A 17,782-nucleotide genomic window follows, 5' to 3' on the forward strand; every position below is an offset into this window, starting at 1 on the left:
CTCGGCTTCAGCATGCTTGATATTATGGATCTCATACAACTCGATCAGCGAAGGAAGAGCGAGTCAAGGTGTCTTCTTCTCCCTGTACAATCTTGCTGACAACCCTGTCGAGATGTGGTATGCAACCTCTTGCATGACCAGCTTGTCTATGGCAAACTTTGGTAAAACATGCGGAGCTTTCTCCACATTGTACATCCGGATGAAGGTACCAAAGGGTGAGGCATACCAATATGCTATGTTAACCAATGCCTCCAGTGTTGCCTATGACATGCAAGGTGGATCCTGCGCAAAGATCATCCTATACATCGTGGTGACAAAATGGTTTGACAGTTGTAGTTTAACTCCATGGAAGTTGCACTCGAAAAACAACCTACAATAGATGTGTGTAGAGGTTTCTGAAAGTGTCAATGCCCAACCCAAGCCAGGGAACTGTTGACGGGCACAGATTGCATCAATAATGTAGGCGAACATGAAGAGCTTTGCTCGCTGACCCTTGGGCGGCGGATGTCAGGCATCTGTTACTTGCCCTTTCAGCTGGAGAGCCAACATGTCGGACCAATTGAAAGGTCTTCTTTTGTTCGTCAGCTGATCCAACACAATCACCCAACTCTTCGGGAAGGTATTTGTACTATCTTGGCCGTATAAGCAGCATGCGAAGATGACCAAGAACTGATAAGCATTCCGCAATGTCTTCGTCTTGTATACCTAGTTGGGTGTCGTCTTGAACTTAAACGACTTTCTCACCGTACTCTTCAAGATGTCTCTTGAATTCGTGTTATTGCTAGGATTGGTGAAGAGTGCATCCATTGTGTTCATCAGTTGTGGAAAGTGGTACATCTTTTGAAAATTCTCTACCCAAAAAGTAGCAAGTTATGTTCCACTGACACTGCTCAACATCATTGTCTTTGGATCTGTATGTGAAACAATCTAGTGGATCATGCCCGCACATGGAAATGCAGGGTACCTGCATGCAACCTGGTACAAGCCAGACTTATGTATGTTGACATAGACTATGCGGTCCTCCAAATTCTCCTCAAAGGTGCCTGAAAATATGTCATTGATGTCCTGCCGTGTAATCTTGATCTCCTTGTCTATGAACAGCTTAGTATCTCAATAGATGGGCAAGCTCATAGACACTTGCTCGACCACATCTCCAATTGCGCTCTCAATAGTGTCATTTGACCTTGCTCTCTTTGAAGCCATTGTACATGTACTACTGAGACACTGATAAACACATGTGATACCTGGAAATAGAGCAACACTCATGGCAAGCAAAATGTCAATTGAAAACCAAAAACAACTTGAAAACTTGCATGCAACAAACCTGAGTGATTGACTTGGAAATTTGCGCAATTTTCGTTGGGAGAGGCTGAGAAACTAACTGCGAGAACTACACAGAGAACAATCCAGACTGCCAGTGAGCTCACTGACTCCTGAATATGCACAGAGCATAGTACATCTTGGAATGCTGAGAACTAGAACTGCGCAATACCCAATTTCAGTCAGCATGACTGCTACCGGGAAAAATTGCACTGCGCAATCCCGGGGGCCAACTGAAACACTATCTTTCAAAATTGTGCAGAACACATCCCAGGAAGCCAGTGTGAGGCAGACTCTGCGCAATTCCTGGGAGCAAGGCAAGGCCTTCCATCGCAGAAATGTGCAATGCAAGTTGGGCAAGACATAGTCCAGGCCAAGACAGCACAAACCTACCGACAGGGAACTAAAAAGAAGTAAGGACTGATTGCATGTGCGAAATTGGATGCAAACATGAGTGAATGAACATGCATGCAATCAGTGAGTGCATGATTCAATAAGAGAGAAAAACAACAAAGTGTGTGAAGCGAGTTGCCACAACGACGACTATTAATGCAGAGACAGTGTCATGCATGACACTGCAAAGAAATGCAATGCAAAATTCGAAACACCGCTTCTATAGATTTACATGCATTAAAATGACAAGAAGTGTTCAATGAAACCAAGCAAAAAAAACTCACACAAACCCAATTAAAAAAAATTAAACAAAAAAAAATAGCAAGAGGCATGAAAAACGAAGTTACCCAAAAAACATTGCGCTGAGTGTATCGAAGGTTCTTAGATGTGTTGGGAATGCCAGAGCTCCAAGATTGAAGTGAAAAATGAGCTTTGAAGCATCGAATAAATAGTTTGACAAAATCGAAGCTTATGACACACATGCCATAAATCTAGAAAAAAAACAACACTTAGCAAGAGGTTTTTAAAACAGATTTTGCATATAACCCCCAACTGCTAAAAAATAGATCCCTAAAATCTAGGGATGCTTTTGTTTTTTTACTTTTTGCTAAAAGTTGCCCATGCATGCAAGGCAAGATTGCATAATCCTGAAGGGAACTGCTCAACCTGTGAGCACATGCAACAGACAACAAGCCTTGGGATGACTTCTGCGCAGTTTCTGCACTGAGTGGCTCTGGTTACCCCTCAGGTTTTGCGCAATTTCTGGACTAAAGCCAAGGCTGCCAACCAAAACTACACAAATTCTGAGAGCAAGCCCAGTGATGGGCTACTCTACACAATTTTCTTAGGGAAGGCAGTTTGTATGCTGTGCACAATTCTGGAGAGCAATGCTAGTTGCCATGATGCATTGTGCAATTCCAGAGAGCAAGGCTAGTTGCCCTCTAGTTTTGCGCAATTCTCCAAGTCAGCACAAGAACCGGTTAAAGACCAAGTCACAAGAAGTCAGCGTGCGGGTGAAAGGCAAACAAGTTAGCAAACACACACTGATAAGCCAAAGAAACTCAACTAAAAGCATAAGTACCTCGACAGTGTAAGACATACTGCTAAGCATGGTTGGTAGGGAGGCTCCAAAACAAAGCTAAGGCAAAATTTTGGAGGATGGTTATAACCACTACAATATTGGCGACACGCTAGTAGAACTCCAACGCTCTAAATGGACCTTCTTTCGTGAAAAGCAAGTCTAACTCCTCTGGAAGTATTGATAGATTCTTTGATCATCGTGATTTCTATACTAGCTTGAATGAAAAAGGTGTAGCACTTGTCATGCTTTTGATCAGTCAGCACACATTCCAAGCCAAGTCAACTTAATTGTTTCGATTAGAGAAGAAGAGTATATTGGTGCACAAGTAATATGACTGTCAAAGTTTAAGTTTCATCTCTAGTGTTGCTCTACTGCCAACAGGCCTAAACAGTACCCTGAGAGACACGCAGGAACACAAGCATCGCTCTCTTGCCAGTGAGTCAGTTCAATACCACAGCGAAGTTACTTGCATTCCCCTCTCTACGCATGAAGTCTTTCTCTTCTTTTGCCTTATTCATTTTTTTCTTTTTTTTCATTTTTCATAGAACTATGCATATGCACTTATTTCAGATGCGGAAGAGGGAACCCGACTTATTAAGAGCAGAAGAAGTTCTTCTTTCAGAGAAGTATGTTATATATACCTCTGACATACTTGTTAAGGTTTTTCCCCTCACTTTACTCTACTTCACTGAGCTGACAAGGGTTAACCCAAAAAACAACCGCCTAGACTAGGTGGTACTATTTAGAGCGCAATTGTTGTGTATTCACCAAGATTCACTTTGAAAAAAACATATTTTCCACTAGTGTATCATTCACTAAAGGCAACAAGTTTTGCATAAAGAGAGAGGACGACAAATAACCAAGTGTTGATAGTTGTACAAGTCCTCTTGTACTTTGCCCTGCTTATCTTAAGAGTCACACCCGACATCATGTGAAACTAACCTACGGATGTGAACAAGCAAACAAAAAATAAAGCAAAGCGCAAAAGCAAGTAATCAAAACAGGAAGCAAACAAACAAACAAAGCAACCATGCAATGACATGCCCCATGGATCCAATTGAACTGAACTCTCGCGCAATGATCTTTCACAATGCAATGTGGGTCATACAGGTTGAAGCATTGAAGGTCAAAAGGATATAATGCAAGCAAACATTACATAAAGCAAACACTACTCCTACTTCTAAACTATCGATGCATGGCACTGGCCACGTGAAGTGATATTTCCAATGCAGCCATCGGCGCATTGGTTGACCCATGTGGGTAAAGGCATGGTTCGCAAAAAAGACAGTCAAGTGAACCAGCAAACAGGAAAGATAAAAAAATAAAGATCAACAAATTATGAATTTAAACGCGTACACAAAAAAAAAGAGTGAAAGCACAAGACAAGCACTCTGTGGACTTAACATGGTGTTGTGACACTACGTGCAGATGATAAGCATGTGCACTCTCTTGACAATGACAGACAAGCAAACATGAAAAAGAGACACAACTTACGTCTTGCAAGAGTGCTTGTTGTGTATGATTCCTCCAATGCGTGAGTGATAGGGTCATGTGATTCAGGTGGAGGAAGAAAAATCTGTGTTGGAATGATCTTCATTGTATACAGATGAGTAATGAGGAGCCTTGGGTGTTTCAACACTTTCCTGATCATAAGTGAAACTAACCTTGGCACAGCAAAGCCCTGACATAATCATCAGCGCGAGCTGAAGTGCCTCGACAGCGTACGGAGTTTCAACTTCATCAACAAATAGGTCATCATAAACAAGGGGCTTTGAAAGATCGACAACAATTGAATCAACATCATGATCGAATATAAGAGTAAAGAGATCACGACAGCGATGATCACGAAAATCAATGATTTCATCGGCATCCCCATGCTCTGATGAATCATACAAAAGGGTATATGAGAAGCAAGAATGTTCACCCTCTACGTTTCAAAAAACAATAGATGAAAAATCAAATGGATTCTCAACAAAAGGTTTGTTCTTTTCGCTATCAAATGATGGACTGACATCGAGTGTGTTCTGCGAATGATCAAAAGTAGATGCATCTGTGGATGTATTTACACAAGGAAAATCAAAGATCACAAAGGATGTTAGGAAAAAGCGGAGGATGCGCAGACATAACGACGCCATCCTTCACCGCAGATTCATGCTCAAATTCCCAGCCATACTTACCATAAATGACAACGCGGGTTGGTTTTACAACATCGACTCCATCGATAGCTCGATCCTCATTCATAACAGACGTAGAGTCTAAAACAAAAGAACACAAGATGTACAATCTGGAGGATCAGCAGAATGCAGCGACAGAGATTGAGGTAACAAGTTCAAATGATAACCCATAGGCTACCCAACCAAATTTGCGCAGAAATTAATAGTGACAGTGGGAGGATGTGACAATTGAATAGAGTTATGTGAACGCTCTCCCACATCACTTTGCATGAGTGGCATTGTTTGATGAGAGGAATGTGGACAGTCACTTGCCATAGCAACTATGTCCACTTGTGGTTGCGCAGCGCCATCACCGATGTATGTTGAACTGAGTTTTTTTCTTCAATTTGGGACAGAGTGATTTGATACATACATACTCGTATATGTAAGATATTGGAATTCCATTTGACTTTTCGAAGCTTGAAAAGGGAGAAAACAAAAGCGTTGCCAAAATTCTGGTAGAGATTCATGCGGGGCCTTTCGTTGTTGTAACATTTTCTTTTATCAAGTGCTTCAAGATCAAAATGGTAAAAAGAAAGATGCAGCATGCGAGACCATGAGACAACATGTGACACCATAGCAATTGGTATTCTTGAAGTCTGTGTGCAAGCAGCGTACAAACCTCTATTCCATTAAAACCTTCCACATTCTCCATAAGTGCCTGGAAGTCATCTAAGTGCTCAGGCCAAGCCATTTCGCTTTCACCATCATACGTGATTTGTGACAAGTCAGCCCAAAACTCCCTCTCGACTTCAAAGATATGTCTAGTGGACAAACATTGTGGAGGGTGAACTGCAACATACTCCATGATAGATTTACGAAAATTCAAAAGAGATTGTGAGAACTCAACTTGTCATCTGGCTCTCCTAGCGCCAGAAATGTTGACGGTGTTGGACCTGCCAACATGTTAGGGGATCTCCCCAGTAAGAAGTCCCAACTAGACCTCAAACTGTCTGAAGTAGGAGTCAACTAGACCTCAAGCCGTTTAGAATAGGAGTCCCAGCAGTGGATAGTACGGTATCGCTTTGACTACAGTTGCGCGCAGAAGTAAGTAAGATACCCTTGTTGGAAGCAAGGGTGTGACCTTGCAACAAGTCAAGGAGGTGCATGAAAAGCACTAACACACAGAAAAGGAGAAGAGTGCGCCCCTTAGAACCCTATGATAGCACGTCGCTTGAAAGGAAACAAACGAGTTGAAAAACATCATGAGATGGAAAGCAAAATAGTCGACAATCTAAAGTGATGATTTATACCAACAACACGCTTCAATAAAATTCATACAAGCACATACGAAATAGTCCATACATACATGCGTAAATTACAACTACATACATCATTAGAGTAAACAAAATAGTCTAACTATAATAATAATATACGCATGAAACATGTTGACTATGTTATACTAAAAAAGTAAAAGATCCAATCATACATACAACCATGACAGCGACTAACCCCAATAGTGAAACGTTACAGTGACTACCACCTGCTCCTCCAAAGAGATGTACTCACTCTGCACTGTGGAGAAGTTTTCCCTAAGTTATACCTATCAGAAGCTTGGCTCCAAAAAGACAATACAATGAGATATGAAGTTCTATATATAGCAAAGGGTGGGGTGACCCTTGACATTCCCCTTTAAGACTCTTCAACTACCCCCATGACTCTTTACATTCTACTATTGACACTTGGTTTTTCACTTTATATGTTTACAACATAATCTGCACATGTACCCATGTGAGTCAAAAATGGGTTCGAGTAAGCTATGCAAGACATCACTAAGACTCGAACAGTAGTGGGAAGACTATGTCGTCAACATCCTCTTGGTGATCGATGGTAGCAAGCTAATGCCAAGCTTGGTAGTCTGCAATGGTGTTCGCATACTCCGTGGTGACATCCTTCTGAAAGTGAACTCTTGCCTTCATTACATCCAAGGACACTGATTTGGCACCTCTATCCAACTCGTCATATAGAATGTGTATCATAATCTTGAGTGCAGTCAGACCAGTGACATACCAGTGCATAGCTTATCTGCAAATTTGCGTTGATAGCTATGCGCATCAATTCCCCGAAGTACATGTCCAGCTCCAGTCAAACTTGGTTCTTTGCTTTCACCTCAATGAGTGCGCGCCAATGGATGAAATTGCATGCGTGCACACAGACATCCATGCTCCTGAACACTCGCGCATGTGAAACCTATAAGTTGGTGATGAGTTGTGGGAGTTCCTCATAGTTCTGAATCTAACTTTGGATGTGTGCCTTCAACTCCACTGCCATTGGCTTCATCATCTTTGGCAAGTACAAGGCTCCCTTGTACCTCATTGTCCCTATCTACATGTGATCAACAATGTGTATCTCTATCAAGATGTGTGCTCTTCTAACACAACGGTGCTACCAACCATTAAGATGGACAACTGAGTTATGCACGGTGACAAACCTGAAGTACAGCTTTCGCAAGATTGTCTCGAGAGACAATTCTTCATCAAGTATTGCTTTCTTCAACTCTATTGTGGCAAATGTTGTAGCTTGCTCCTCTCTGCTTTGTTGATTGTAACTCCTTAGCCATGTGTTCATTCTCAACTATGAAGAATCTCACACTTGTGTTAGTGGCTTCAGCATATGCATTTGTAGTATCAGCCAATGCAAATGGATGTTTACACACATTGAACACGATCACTCGTTCTTGAAAATGCACATGAGATGCATGGGCAATGGCGAAGCTGAAGTACAACTTTCGCAAGAATGTCTTGAGAGACGATTCTTCATCAAGTATTGCTTTCTTCAACTCTATTGTGGCAGATGTTGTAGCTTGCTCCTCTCTGCTTTGTTGTTTGTAACTCCTTAGCCATGTGTTCATTCTCAGCGATGAAGAAGAATCTCACACTTGAGCTGGTGGCTTCAGCATATGCCTTTGTAGCATCAGCCAATGCAGATGGATGTTTGCACACATCAAACACAACCACTCGTTCTTGAAAATACACAAGAAATGCATGGGCCAAAGATGATGAAGCCAAAGGCAGTTAGTGGAGTTGAAAGCACACATCCAGAGTTAAACCCAAAACTATGAAGAATTCCCACAACGCATCACCATCTTACAGGGTTCACATGCAAAAGTGTTCAGGAGCATGAATGTCATTGTGCGCGCACATGTGATCCCATCCATTGGCACATTCACTAAGGCGAAAGCAAATAACCAACTCTGACTAGAGCTAAACATGTACTTCGAGCAATGGATACACATAGACACCAACACAAATTTGTAAATGGGCGCAAACATTATGCACCAGTATGTCACTGGTCAAGCTGCACATGAGACCTTGATGTGCATTCTATATGACAAGTTGGATAGAGGTCAAATCAGTGTATCCAAATGCAATGGAAGCATGAGTTCGCTTTCAGAAGGATCTCGCCATGGAGTACATGGACACCATAGCAAACTACCAAGTTTGGCATCAATTCGCACCATTAATCACCAAGAGGATGTCTACGAGTTAGTATTCCCGCAGTTGTCCGAGTCTAAGTGATGTCTTGCATGGCTTACTCAAACCCATTTTTGCCTCACATGGGTACATCTGCAAATTGTATTATAAACATGTTGTAAAGTGAAAGACCAAGTGTCAATCGTAAAATGTAAACAATCAGGTGTAAGTTGAAAAATCACAAAAGAAAAATATCATGGGTGACTCCACTCTTTGCTATATATCAAACCTTCGAAGCAAAGCTTCTTATAAGTATAACTTAGAGAAAGCTTGGAGTGTATTGAAACGAGCCTTGGCTTCTTCACAGTGCAAAGTGAGTACATCTCTTTGTAGGAGCAAGAGGCACTGATTGTAACGTTCCACTATTGGAACTAGTAGTTATCATTGTTGCATGTATGATTGGATCTTTCACTCTTTTAATATAAGAGAGACAACACTTTCCATCACTCTTTTAATATAAGAGAAACAACACTTTCCATGCATATATTATTATTATTGTAGTTCAGCTATTCTGGTTACTCTAACAATGTATGTAGTTGTAATTTACGTATGTATGAATGGACTATTCTACATGTGTTTGTATGAATCTTATTGAAGCGTGTTGTTGGTATAACTATCATTTTGGATTGTCGATTATTTTGTTTTCTATCTCCTGATGTCTTTCAACTCGTGCGTTCCCTTTCAAGCTGTGTTATCACAAGCTTCTAAAAAGCACACTCCTCTCCCTTTCTGTGTGTTAGAGTCTTTCATGCACCTCCCTAACATGCTAACATGCAACAAGGTCACACTCTTGCTTCCAACAAGGACATCTTACTTACCTTTGTGACTGTCATCAAGGCGATACTACACTACCCACTAGGGGGACTCCTACTCCAAACAATTTAAGGTCTTGTTGTGACTTCTTACCGAAGAGATCTCGCGACATGTTAGTAAGTCCAACACCATCAACAATTTTAAACATAACATTTCTCGAGTGATAGCTTAACATATACTTTTTTCTAGAGAGTGATAGCTTTTTGGATGTTCCATTGTACAAATCCTTGAGTGAAACCTTCATAAGATGTACAACAATGTCAACTTGCTTTTGCCTTCGATCCCTATAGCTACCACCTCAAAAACTAGATCCTCCAAAAGAATCTCCAAAGAATGACTCAAATATGTCAAAGGGATTATGGGAAGCACCACCTCCTCCCATTCACTCTTTTAACACATCTTCTTCACATTGATCATATATCTCCCTTTTTTCTGGATCACTCAAGACTTCATAATCCCAAGCCAATCCTTTATGGCAGCTCTTCTATAAGCCTTCTTCAACTCATTAGGTGTGACACTTTTTGACACACCCAAAATATCATAATACTTTGTGTTGTCACTCCTTTTTGGTGCACGCCCAAACATTGTTAAGACTTTAGTGTTATGAAACCAGCTCAAGAAAAGATAGAAAAGAAAGATCAACGCCTTAGAATTCAGCCTCTTCGAGGGGGCAACCTCCTTTACATTACATAAATGAACAATTCTTGGATGATACAAATGAAAAGACCTCCTTTCTATATATAGGAGTCTAAGGGGTTATAACATAATCAGAGCCGACATAACAATAATAATGTAAGGGCACAATAATAACAATAGTGGGCTTCTATGTGGCACAATAGTAACAATATGGTCACTACATGGGTACATCAATATAACAAGTGGGTTATACTAACAACAATAGGGGGTTACACTAGTAGTATAGGGGCCTAACATGCCCCTCTCCTTCAAAAAGCGTTGTCCTCAACGCTTGAGTAGTTCTTGATGCTTCTATATAAAATTCTTGTCCTCCCATGTGGAATATTCAGCGGGTAAGTTCTTCCACTTGATGAGATACTCTGAAATTGATCGATTTCGTAGCTGTCGGGTTCTTGTTTCTGTGACTGCTCCATGTTCCAATATGATTTTTCCTTCCTCTTCAATTTCTGGCAATATTGCTTGAATTGGGATCTTTTGCAACTTTTGAATAAGTGGCCATACTTCTTCATCCTTCTTCCATTCATCCCTTGCTTCGTTTATCCAATCTGGTTGGATAATATAAATAGCACAAAACAATGCTTCCACATCCTCATCCTTGAAGAGTCTTCCCATTCGGTAAGGTCGCCATTTTTTAAGTGCATGTAGTATTGCCAACATTTCCTTCTCATAAATAGCTTGCTTGAGATGTAGCAGTAAAAATACCCAATCACCTACATCAAAACATTTTTCACTACGATGTTGATCTACCTTTTGTTTCATTTGATTTTGCACCAAAGTGGCGTTATCCTTTAAAAGTTGGAGAACTTGTTGTTGATGCTCGATGTGATCTTTCTCTGCTTGAACCTTTTGCTTCTTGATATGTCCTTCTATCTTTTGAGGAGTGGTAATTTCTTCCAGTCCTTTACAAGATATGGTCAGATTCATTTCTTGATGCTCGATGTGATCTTTCACTCCTTGAACATTTTTCTTCTTGATGTGTCCTTCTATCTTGATAGTTTGAGGAGTGGTAATTTCGTCCATTGAATTACAAGATATGGTTGGGTTCATTTCTTCTTTCTCGATGTGATATTTCACTTCTTGCACCTTTTTCTTCTTGATATGTCCTTCTATCTTGAGAGTTTGAGGAGTGGTAATTCTTGCCAATGCTTTACAGGATATGGTCTTATTCATTTCTTCTTTCTCTGGGATGGGGTCCTGGCGTATATCTTCTTCTTTTGATGTTTCTTGATCCTTTTCTTCCTCCTCTTCATATTCTATGTAAAATAACTTCTTCTCAGCACACTTATGACCTTTAGTGCATTTGCTATCACAATTGTAACAAAGCCCTTTTTCTCTTTTTTCTTCCAATTGTTGTGGTGTAACCCTTTTAGGTTGTGGAAGGCTAGGAGAAACAACACTTTCATCTTTATAGTTGTGAGGAGTACGCTTCCTGGTTTCCATAATTTTTCTTTCCATTATGTCACAAAGACCTTTTACTCTTTCCAATTGTTGTGGTGTTGCTCTAAAGAAGGTGTTGCTCTTTGTATCCTCATAATGTGTTATCATTTCCTCCGTGAAAATTGACCACGTAACAAGTTTTTTACGAGAACAAAGCCCTTTGTACCATAAAAATTGATCTGGTTCTAAATATGAAGATGCAATACATACCTTTTGTAACAGTTGAACACCATGTATATCAAAATATTGCTCCATCTGAAGTATCCAATTTACTGGATCCTTGCCATCAAACTTCCTCATCTTGCTTTTTCTTGATTTTAGGAGCTCTACCTTGAAACGACTGTAATTTTGTACTTTCAGATCTTTAAGTTCTAAAATTCTGACCTGTAGTAGCCCTCTGTGTCCTCTTTCCAATGCCCCAAGTCTGATCCAAATTGGATTCTCCACAAAAGAGTTATGCACAATCTCCCGCAGTGACCTGATTATAGACTAGTTCAGTAGAGCGAACTTGTAAGAAGTGCCACGTGTCACTGTTTCAACCTTTGACTCTAAAAAATATATAAACAGAAACTAAAGTCTGTCCTCTTTCTGTAACTTCTTACGAAATTTCAATCTGATGCTCAGAAAGAAAGTTATGACGATTTTCCGCAGGTCACCTGTTTTGAGTGTAATTCAGGAGTCTGCAAAAGGACCAACTTCCTCAGATCATATCTCCGAAAATATCGCGCTAAAAGCTCTACAATTCGGAGCCGAGGTTCAACGCCAATTCTTCTCAAATGGGTTTTTTTTGCGACTTCTGAAACGTCACAGAAAAAAAGTTATAGCGAAAATGCCACGATGACCTGTTTGGAGCAGCGAAACCCTAGAATCCAAACCTCTGATACCAAATGTTATGAAACCAGCTCAAGAAAAGATAGAAAAGAAAGATCAACGCCTTAGAATTCAGCCTCTTCGAGGGGGCAACCTCCTTTACATTACATAAATGAACAATTCTTGGATGATACAAATGAAAAGACCTCCTTTCTATATATAGGAGTCTAAGGGGTTATAACATAATCAGAGCCGACATAACAATAATAATGTAAGGGCACAATAATAACAATAGTGGGCTTCTATGTGGCACAATAGTAACAATATGGTCACTACATGGGTACATCAATATAACAAGTGGGTTATACTAACAACAATAGGGGGTTACACTAGTAGTATAGGGGCCTAACATTTAGTCTCCACTTTAACAATTAATATGAAGACATATGTGAAATGGGGTATATTTTGAAAATTCTGTTATAAGTAACAAGTTCTCATTAACACAAATATTTCTTGTTTTGTTACTTGTGAAAATGAAATGTGCATATGTGAAATGGGGTATATTTTGAAAAATTTGCTAGTTTTTTTTCTTGAAAAAATGAAATCTGAAGATAATATATTGTTTTCAATTGAAATAGATTTTGTTTTTTAATCTTTTCATTATGGAAGGGCAGCATGAACATAATGAAATTAAGACTTGCCCTTCAAATTTGATAGCTGCAACCAGCCCTTCAAATTTGATTGCTGTTCTCAAGTAATCTGACTAGCCGTTCAAATTTGATCACTGCTCAATCTGACTAGCCCTTCAAATTTGATCGCTGCTCTAGAGTAATCTGACTATATAGAATCTCTCTGGAGTCAATCCAGCCCACTTTTTGCATGAGTGGTCATGGAGTCGAGCTCCACCCTAATAGTGTAACAGGTTGAGCAATGCATCATGCTCTTATTGTCAAACGAAAAGCTAAGACAAGCGAAAAGATAAGACATCAAAGATATAGGAGCCAATTGGAAGAAATTGGAGTCTAATTTGAGTGTTCCAGATTCCAATTGGAAGAAATTGGAGTGTCCTAGATTCCAATTGGAAGAAATTGGAGTCTAATTTGAGTGTCCCAGATTAATTAAGCTTGTCCTATTGAGTAATTTCTTTTTACAAAGACAGCTGCCCATGAAGTGAGTTGTCGATTTAACATTTTACTCAATCAATAGACTTTTTATTTATGTAAGTGTTTTTTTAAATAAAAAGCAAATTAAAATAAAATAAAAAGTGGTGTAGATTTTATTCATTGGAAAGTGTTTTTTAAATAAAAATAAAAAGTGGATGAAGATTTATTGGTGATAAAAATGGGTATGGAATATTCCCTCTTATATTAGAGTGAAAGGCGAAAAGGCTTCAAGAAGGTGAAAAGACCTTGATCAAGAGTAAATGGCCAAAAGGCTTCTAGAAGGTGAAACGACCTTGATGGTTGATCTTGTAAGACAGCTCCATAAGACAGGATACATGACACTTTATTTGATGAAAGAGGATAGGAAGAGCAACAAAGAATTTAAACTTGGAAAGAAGAGGAGAAGCAATAAATTAAGCAACTTTGAAAAGGCAATCTGCTTAAGATTAGAGAAGATAAAGAAGATGACAATAAGTCATTGATTTGTTTACAAACGAGAAAGAAAAAAGATTTCCCATGAACCCAAGATTGTTCCATTTGAAAAGGCAATCTGCTTAAGATTAAAGAAGATGACAATAAGTCATTGATTTTGTCTACAAATGATCAAGGAAAAAGATTTCCCATGAACCCAAAATTGTTCCATAAGATATGATATTTTATTTGATAAAAAAGAGACAAAATTTGAACTTCGAAGAAGAGCAAGCAACAATAGATTAAGAGAGTTTCAAGAGGCAATCTGCTTAAGATTAAATACTAGACGATAGAAGCCATTGATTCTGATTCTGCAAGATTGTTCCATTTGAAAAGGCAATCTGCTTAAGATTAAAGAAGATGACAATAAGTCATTGATTTTGTCTACAAATGATCAAGGAAAAAGATTTCCCATGAACCCAAAATTGTTCCATAAGATATGATATTTTATTTGATAAAAAAGAGACAAAATTTGAACTTCGAAGAAGAGCAAGCAACAATAGATTAAGAGAGTTTCAAGAGGCAATCTGCTTAAGATTAAATACTAGACGATAGAAGCCATTGATTCTGATTCTGTTCACACATGACCAAAAAATGAGTTCCATAAGAGAGGATACTTTATTTGATGAAGGGATCCTTGGAAGAAAGAAGAGCAAGCAACAATAGATCAAGAGAGTTTCAAGAGGCAATCTGCTTATAATTAAAGATTAGATGATGAGAAGCCATGGATTCACACTAGCAAAAAAATTTCCATCTACAACACTTCCTGTTAGCAAGAATGTATTAAAACCTCTGTCGAGAATTATATGACTCACATTTTTTGTAATAATCTCCTAAGCAAAAATAAAATCTCCATCAAATGCTGTTTCAAAAATCAAAAATACAATAAATGCTACCGTACACAATGTGGTCAAAGTGATCAGTTGCAATATGATTTTTACCAATTTAACATTGATTCGATCGAATCAGCTGTGTATCATTAATTCATTGTTTCACCACAAACTACAGCCAATCCCATAATTGCTTGTTTGCTGGGATCTTTAATTAAAGCTACGACCCAAACTATCTATTATGTTATCACTGGTCTAATTGATTCATGAATTATGTGATCGGGATATCTTCACATCCCAGGATGTGACAGCAGAGGAAGGGCTCTCTTCACATCTCAGGATGAAAGCAGAGGAAGGGCTCGATTTGGGACAACAGCTTGGGTTGCGCTCTTTATAAAATCGATCAAAAGACAGCCCGATGGCATTGCTTATCAGAATTCAAAATGGTAGCAAATCATTAGACATTAGAGGGAATAGATTTACCTAATCATACTTGGTCATTTACACTCCATAGCTTGTTTGAAACTGTTATTAAACTGTTATAAATTCCCCTGTCATTTGTTTGCTTACTAGAAGTCTTGACTGCTTCCTGGAATGGTGTGAATTCAGTTGTTCAAACCACGCACTACAGCAACTCTTCTACCGTGTTCTCTTAGCTCTATTAAACGTTGGATAATACACTCACAGCTATATTCTTCCAACCCTCGTAAACACCTACAGCAATTTACATTCTCAATGAAGCTTTTATCCTTTTTGGTCTCACAGTGATTGGCGGTTCCTACAGCAGCCATGATTCACAAAGCATCATGCAGATGTATATAGCTGGCCAAATTCAGTGATGCCGTGGGGTAATGTTCTGCCTAAAGCAAACAGACTTTTGAGTGCCGCAGCAACTTGGGCTTACAGAGTTGCGTGTTTATTTAAAGTTCTGGGCATCATAAAATGAACAAACAAGCCTTAGCTTAGCAAGCCTATTCATTCGTGTTGATGTATCTCGAACAAGAAATCTGATTTCAGACATGCACAGAGGTTTTATAATTTGTAATCATAGAAAGAAAACTCATTTTTCCCAAAGATCCCTGTTTGGTGAAATGGGGATGTCATTGGCCTACCGTCTACAGATCATCTGGACAGCGTGGCATTTTAACAGTGAACAATGAACAAGCCATTAGTGGAAGTAAGAAAATTGACTAAGATTGTGGCATATCTGACACAATTTCTAATGTTAATAATCGATGAATGCCATTTACTTCATTCTTGGGAACTTCCAGAAAATGAAAGATCCATGGACCGACTCAACACAAACAAATGAAACATCTCAAGTCTTGGCATCAATAAAAGTTTCCAAAAAAAAATCAAAAATACAGTACGTCGAGAGAAATCAAAACAACTGAAGCTTGCTTTTGTAAATAACTCTGGCAAAATCAAAATAAAGGCAGGCATTCGAAGCCCGAAAATAAATCAAATTAACTGCATGATAAAATAATTGAATAAATTATAATAAAAAAAAAAAACAAAAAACCAAAAAAAAACATAACTTTTCAGATGTCCAATAGAAATTTACAGATGACATTCATGTAAGTTATTAAATTAGTCTACATAGCTGCTTGACCAACTACTGAACTTACCTGAAGAAACCTGCATGAAGAAAGGCAATAACAGATTAAGCAAACATCATTATCAAGGCTGTCTGACATGGATCAGACCGACCCCTGCATTGATATATTGAATGGCAATGCAAACTGAATGCAAATATGCATAGCAAACCATTTTCTTGACCTGCTCGATTTAGCCCTGATAGAGAAGTTTACCCTTCCTAGATCTGAGAGAAACATTTGGTTATTTGGCAATGAGTGGAGTAATCTATCTAAATCAAAGCACATGGGGCTTACTCTAGGTAGTTTACACTTGACACGCGCGAAAGCACAAGGGGTAAACATGTTACCAGAGAGACCATAAATGTTACAGCACTCCGCTTCCACGGACAAGACAACGCCCAATTAAACGAGCCATTTAAAATCAAAATCACATGGGTTTTACACTTGGCACCCGTGAAAGCACAAGGGAGAAACATGTTACCAGAGAGACCGTAAATGATACAGCATCCCGCTTTCACCGGCAAGGCAATGACCAGTTAAGCGCATTTAATAATAGAAAAAAACTTAATATATAAACAAATAAATACATTTCTCAGCATCAGAGCGCAAGTGAAAATTTGTTGATCGGAATCATCAGATTGATATACAGAAGAGAGTTAAAGTCATCATCTGCTGAGGAAACATCAGAGCTTTTCAAAACATGATAGAGCTCACATCCATAACCATATCAAAAACACACAAAAGAAAAAAGGGGAAAATGAATTTGCCGCATATCTCTGCACCACACAAAGCCTGAGAATTTAGAAGGCATTTGCAAGAGACACTTACCTAAAATTCAATACAGAACCTTAATCTAGGCTGTAATGCAGTTAATGAGGCACGGCTTTACAGGGTTTCCACGCATGAGAGGAGAAGGCCTCAGAGATCTTGGTGGATGAGTGTCGTCAGGTGGCAAAGCCATCAAGAGTAGCAAATATTTATTGACATCATTGGCCCTCTCCTCTCTGTGCATACACACAAACAAGCTGTTTTTCCCTCACGGCTAACAGTGCAAAACATCTCTGTAATAGTAATCAAACAAACTGGAGTCATATCACCATTGACTTGTTGCAGAGAGGCATCGATGGATGCGGCTTTCTCACAAGCTTCGAACCTCGGCCCTTCGAACTTGTAAAGACAAACCCCTCGCCTCTATGTTTGAAGAGTCTGAGCGCCTTTAACGAAAAAAATTAGGGTTTGTGGTCCAAGTAGGGTTTTAAGCTAGGAGCAGATTGTAACGCAAAAAGCACTTCCAAACACGATGAAAAAGTTTTAACAAAAAAAATTAGGGTTTGTGGTCCATGTAGTGTTTTCAGCTAGGAGCAGATTGTAACGCAAGAAGCACTTTCAACCCCCATGAAAAAGTTTTAACAAAAAAATTAGGGTTTGTGGATTCTATTAGGGTTTGTGGTCCAAGTAGGGTTTTCAGCTAGGAGCAGATTGTA

At 39.1% G+C, this 17,782-nt stretch overlaps 1 non-coding gene and 1 pseudogene across 2 annotated transcripts in view; both read right to left on the minus strand.

Moving 5' to 3' along the window:
• The window catches only part of LOC149266408 (dnaJ protein homolog 2-like), a 37,560-nt pseudogene extending 23,422 nt beyond the window's left edge, over positions 1-14,138 (minus strand). The window contains exons 1-2 of the transcript XR_016255138.1: positions 12,647-14,138; positions 9,471-9,886 (exon numbers count right to left, since the gene is read on the minus strand). The product of XR_016255138.1 is annotated as a dnaJ protein homolog 2-like (transcript). The remainder of the gene's footprint in view (positions 1-9,470; positions 9,887-12,646) is intronic.
• Positions 14,139-17,212: 3,074 nt separating this feature from the next.
• Positions 17,213-17,293, minus strand: LOC149266409 (small nucleolar RNA SNORD24). The gene has a single exon (XR_016261316.1). It is a non-coding gene; the product is annotated as a small nucleolar RNA SNORD24 (small nucleolar RNA).
• Positions 17,294-17,782: the final 489 nt, after the last annotated feature.

Source organism: Pinus tabuliformis, chromosome 6 (assembly GCF_031772625.1).
Source record: "Pinus tabuliformis cultivar Carrire ecotype Pingquan chromosome 6, CPIR1, whole genome shotgun sequence".
NCBI lineage: Eukaryota > Viridiplantae > Streptophyta > Pinopsida > Pinales > Pinaceae > Pinus > Pinus tabuliformis.